Raw genomic sequence first — 6,085 nt, forward strand, 5'->3', positions numbered from 1 at the left:
TATTTTTTTATTAGTATTTCTGTCTAATTGTGGTAAAAATTAATGCATACCAATTAATGAAAACTTGGAAAGACAGATGTGTCAGACTCTGACTGCAAACTTAGTTGACAAAAACTCACTCAGGCAAACTCAAAGTAAACGGTTTGTTGTAAGGAAACAAATGGTAGCAGAGGAAATAGGAATCACACAGAAACTCTGTCTGGCTTTCAAGTCGGTCTCACAGAGAAGGAAAGCAGCTAATAACTGATTTGCTCCAACACAGCTCTCAGCCTGTGGAGCATATGCTATGATGACTCAGCCCTCTTTTTCCCTGCCTCTGCTGCTCCTCACTACTGACCAACTTCCTTGACATTTATAGTAACCACTCATTCACAGCTTTTGTCTCCTGCCTCATAGTCTCTCTCAGTGTCTTTTTTTACATCTGCCCCCGCAGCCAAATACCAAGTCTCTGCATATATCACACATTTAAATACTCAACAGGTAGAATTTTATTGGTCAGCTTCATCTCTACTTGGGCAGAGCTTTTGGTACTAGGTACCTTGTCGATGATTGGCTAGCTCTAGTGACAAATGACCATCTCTTGTCTGATTAGCTATGGGAAAGAGGATGGGTGGTTGATGATTGATTAGCTCACTGAGGAGTATATTAGCTAAATGAATGCTAGCTGCTACAACAAATATCTCCAAAAATTTTAGTGGCTAAACACGATACAACTTGATTTCACCTCAAATAACAATATAATGCTGTTTGTCAACAGGCTCTCCTCTTTGGAGTTATTCAAGGATCAAGTTTCCTTGTCTTGGGGCTCTACCATCACCCAGGCCTAGGATTTCACCATGCATAGCTCTTTTATCAAAGAGGAAAAAGGCACTGCCCGAATCCAAAAGTGGTCTATATGATTTCCATTTGCAATAAAATGGTCAGAACTCATTACATGACCTTACTTGGATGCAAGGAGTTTAGGAAATACAATTCCTTGCCAGGAAGATAACTTCTAGCACTAATTCCATGCCATGGAAGGGGGAACATGAATTTTTAAGATTTATTTTATTTATTTTCTCCCTCTCCCCTGCCTCATTGTTCACACTTGCTGTCTGTCCATCCTCTTTTTTCAGGAGGCACAACGAACCAAACACAGGACCTCCCATGTGGGAGTGAGGCACCAATCATGTGAGCCACCTCCACTCCCTGCTTATTGTGTTTCCTCTTTGTGTCTCCTTCCTTCATCATCTCATATCATCATTTTGTTTTGTCAGCCCATCGCATCAGCTAGCTATCTTCTTTAAGAGGCACTGGGAACCAAACCCAGGACCTCCCTTGTGGGAGGCAGGTGCCACTTTCACTTCCTGGAACATGAATTTTTAGTAGACAATTTGCCATCTCTGCCCTATTTTTTTTTAAGTTTCTTTATGTTTTTAATTATTCAACTTGTTTGCTTTTTTTTTTTAAGACATTTATTTCTCCCCACCCCCTTGTTGTTTGCATTTGCTGTATCTGTTTGTTGTGTGTTGGTCTTCATTTTTTTTTTTAGGAGGCTCTGGATCCTCCCATGTGGGAGGAAGGGGCCTAATCACTTGAGGCACCTCTGCTCCCAGTTTGTTTGTTTTTAAGCGATAAAGATGAAAGCAGGGTAGTGGGAAGCAGCTGTGGTTCAATCAGTTGGGCTCCCATCTTTCATATGGGAGGCCTTGGGTTCCCATCCCAGGGCCTCCTTGTGAAGGCATGTTCGCCTGCAAGTGCCACAGAGTGCTGCCTGGCCCACAAGTGCCATGGAGTGCCAATTCCGCAAGGTGACACAACTACAAAAAAAGGAGACAAGCAAAAAAAAAAAAACACAGAAGAGCACACAGCGAATGGACAAAGAGCAGACAAAAAGCAAGCCGCAAGGAGGGGGAACAAAATTAAAAAAATAAATACAGACACAGAAGAACACACAGCAAATGGACACAGAGAGCAGACAGCAAGCAAAAAAGCTGCAAGGGGGAGTAAAAAAAAAAAGCAGGTCCCAAAGTAGAGTTTCAGTCAATTGAATTTGATAGTTTCTATCTAGATTTTGAAAGTATTATGGAAACTCTACTAAAATAAATTGTGAAGGCAAAGTAAAATAGTTTGGGATAATTAGGAAAATACTAGATTAATACTGGCAGGAGTTTTTGTGTAAAATCCTGATTTTGTCATCAACTAGTTATGTCATTTGGGAGGTGCTGGAGGTTACCCATCAGAATCACTTGGGAAATTAGTTTATCAAACCACCCAGGTGCTTACTCACCCCCTCCCCACCCTTCACTCGCATCAATATTCCAACATGTCTGTCGTACCAGAATTCCTAGGGAAGAAACGGAGTGTGGTCTGAAAGGTAATTTAGATAAACCTATTACTACTCCACAACTCTCACCCCATTTTAGAGTCATCATTGGACTAGAAAATATCCCAAACAATATTTCAATTCCTTTCTAGTTAAGAAGTTTTGGAGATAATAGAAGTGTATATTAAAAAATTATTTGAAAGAGAAAGAAAGCCACCATTTTTGGTCCTGCAATGTGAGAGAGGACTTAAGGATCGCTATCAGTCAAAGTTTAAGCATGAAGCCCCCAAGAGTCTTGGCTCATGGAGCAGCTCAAAACTGAAGAGCCATATGCATGATAGCTCACAGATGAACTGAGGAAGAAAGTGGAGTAGCCAAGACAGAAAGAGGAGGCTCAGAAAGAGATAAATCCTATGCCTGATTGCCCATAGCTGAGTTCTGGAGATGGTAGATTCTGGAGGGAAAGGCAGGGATCTTGGCAGAGACTGGCAGCCATCTTGCTTTGCCACATGGCAGGACCCCAGGATCACCAGTAGTTGACTTTGGTGAGGAAGCATCTCTGCTGGTGCCTTGATCTGGACATTTCATGGCCTCAGAACTAGAAGCCACCAGTTGATCTGGCCAATTGATTGTTGACAAAGGTGCTAAGTCCACTCAATTGAGAAAGAATTATCTCCTCAACAAATGGTACTGGGAAACCTGGGTATCCACCTGCAAAAGAATGAAAGATGACCCCTACCTCACATCACATATAAAAATTAACTCAAAATGGGTCAAAGACCTAAATATAAGACCCAGGATTATTAAATTCCCCAAAGAAAAAGATAGGGAAGCATTGTCACAACCTTGGGATATGCAATAATTTCTTAGACTTCACACCCAAAGCATAAGCAATGAAAGAAAAAAATAAATGGGATGTCATTAAAAAATAAATTTTAAAAAAACTTTTGTGCATTAAAGAACTTCATCATGAAAGTAAAAGGACAATCTACTGAATGGGAGAATATATTTGAAAGCCAAATATGGTAAGGATTTCATATCAAGAATATATAAATAAATCCTACAACACAACAACAGATAGATCAATTCAATTATCAACAAATATTGAACAGACATTTCTCCAGAGAAGATATACTAATGGCAATAAAATAAATGAAAAGATGCTCAACATGACTGGTCATTAGGGAAATGCAAATCATGAATCACAATGTGATGCCATTTTGCAGCCACTAGAATGACTATTTTATTTCTCCTTTTTTTAAAAAATATGGAATGCTTCACGAATTTGCATGTCATCCTTGCACAGGGGCCATGCTAATCTTTTCTGTATCACTCCAATTTTAGTATATGTGCTGCCAAAGTGAGCACTGGCTACTATTTTAAAAAATGAAAAATAAGTGTTGAAAAGTTTGTAGAGCAATAGGATAATTTGTTCATTGTTCGTGGGGTAGAAACAGTTTTGCAGTTCTTCAGGAAGCTAAATGTAGTATTACCACAATCTGTGGCATTCCCGTTTACAAGTATATATCCAAAAGAATTTAAAGCAGGGACACAAATAGATATTTATATACCAATATTCATATGGCATTATTCACAACTGTAAAAAGATGGAAGCAACCCAAATCTCCATCAGCCAATGAATAGATAAATAAAATGTGGTGTATTCATACAATGGAATATTATTCACCCATAAAAACAATGAAATCCTGGTATATGCAACAATATGTATAAACCTTGAAAACATCATGTTTTGTGAAATAAGCCAGACATAAAAAGACGAATATTGTATGATCTGGGTGGGATTAGAGAACAGGGAGTTAATGCTTAATTGGTACAGTATCGCCATTTGGAGTGATGAAAAAGTTTTGGTAATGGGTGGTGGTGGTGGTAGCACAATATTGACATGTAAATAACAACACTGAATTGTATAGTTCATGTGGTTAAAATGGGAACTTTTTGGTTAGATGTTAATAGAATAAAAATTTTTAAATATAGGACTTCTACAACACAAACTGTGAACACTAATATAAACTATGAATTATTGTTAATAATACAATTGTAATGATATTTTTTCATCAATTGTAACAAAGGTACTACACTAAAAGTAAAATGTTAATAATAGAAGAAGTATATGGGAACTCTGTATTTTCTACATGATTTTTTTGTAAATGTACAACTTCTCTAGTAAAAAAAATTTAATGAAATACTGATATATGTTATGGCTGAGCATATGTTCAACTTTAGTTAATAGTCCATATGCTGTTGAAATAAGTAGAGTTCATCAGTTATTAGCCACTGTGTTATATGCATGCCAATTAATTCAAGTCATTTAATAATTTTGAGCAATGAGTAGGTATTTTTATCTTTCTCCTTTTAGTTCTATAATTGTATACTTTAAACATTTTTTGTTTCTAGTTAACAGTTGTATAATATATTTAAAGTGTTACATCTTCCAGTGGAATTGACTCTTCTATCATTAAATATTCATCTTTCAAAAAACTTTGTTTGGAAAATCATTATAAAATTATATAAAGATTTCTACATATCAATAAAAATAATAACCTAAAGAAAGTGGGCAAAACATATGAACTGAGAAAATAACAATGGCCAATAAATGTATAAAAAGGTGATGAACCTCATACGTATCTAGAAATGCAAATTAAAACAATAATGAGATTGGATTATTCAGCCATTACAACACAATTAAAAAGTTCGAGCATACATATTGGCAACGATGTGGAAAGCATGGTAGTAGTGTCTATTAAAACATTAAATATGTGTAGTCAATGACTTGCCATTTCCTCTTTCCAATAAACAGTAGAAATATATGTGTGAAAGGACACACACAGAGACATATATGCATAACTCTGCATTGCAAAAATTTAATTTATATTGCTCAAAACTTTAGAAACCATCTGAATAGCCATCATAATAATATGACTGTTCCCTAAAGTATATTGCAAAATGAATAAGAAAAAAATTAATTAAATGCTGTAACACTTTATGTTTATAAAATATAAAAAAATACTTTATATCTCCAACAGTTTCTACATATATGTATGTAAAAGCACCAAATAAAGACTGGAAGGATCTCTAGGGAGGAGAAAGGGAATAAGGATGGGGAGGCAGTCCAAAACGAATTTTACCTTTCCCTGTAGAGTTTTGCTTTTTCAACAAGGAGAATATATCATGCAATATATGTATAATCTTAAATTAATTTTTAAAAGAAGCATTAAATTGTTTGGAGGCTCCTGCCCTGCATACCTGTCCTCTCAGAGGGTATATTCCCCTACAGGCGCTGCTGAAAGCATTTCTTCACTCATTTGGCAACTCTTAAGTGAGCCCCTGCTATGTCCAAGCCCTTGCTCAATGTGAACACCCTCTCTGTTCTCTGCATACTGGATAATTCTCATTTATTTCTGACCTCCCTCTCCCCCCACAGCTCTGACTTGCTTGTGGCTTTGTATGGCCATGGTACCAATCCCAGTCCTAACACTTCATGTAGTGGCTGTGAGCACAGACTCTGGAGTCTGATTGCCTGGGTGCAAATACCAGCTCTATGACATCCTTTGTAAACTTGTGCACTTTATTTTACTTTTTGTTATCTCAGTTTCCTCATCTATAAAATGTGGGCAACACTGATCAATGTCATATAGTTGCAAGGATTAATGAGTAAGAATGTGAAAAATCTTAGGATAATACTGATACATAGCAAGCTCTTGACAAATATTAGATCTTACTATCAGTATTTTGAGAGCCAACCACAAACTAATTGGTGTC

At 36.8% G+C, this 6,085-nt stretch overlaps 1 non-coding gene across 1 annotated transcript; it reads right to left on the reverse strand.

Annotated features, from left to right (window-relative positions):
- Nucleotides 1-3,566: 3,566 nt before the first annotated feature.
- On the reverse strand, nucleotides 3,567-3,673 carry LOC111766199 (U6 spliceosomal RNA). The gene has a single exon (XR_002798304.1). It is a non-coding gene; the product is annotated as a U6 spliceosomal RNA (small nuclear RNA).
- Nucleotides 3,674-6,085: the final 2,412 nt, after the last annotated feature.

Source organism: Dasypus novemcinctus, chromosome 7, assembly GCF_030445035.2.
Source record: "Dasypus novemcinctus isolate mDasNov1 chromosome 7, mDasNov1.1.hap2, whole genome shotgun sequence".
In the NCBI taxonomy this organism is placed as follows: domain Eukaryota; kingdom Metazoa; phylum Chordata; class Mammalia; order Cingulata; family Dasypodidae; genus Dasypus; species Dasypus novemcinctus.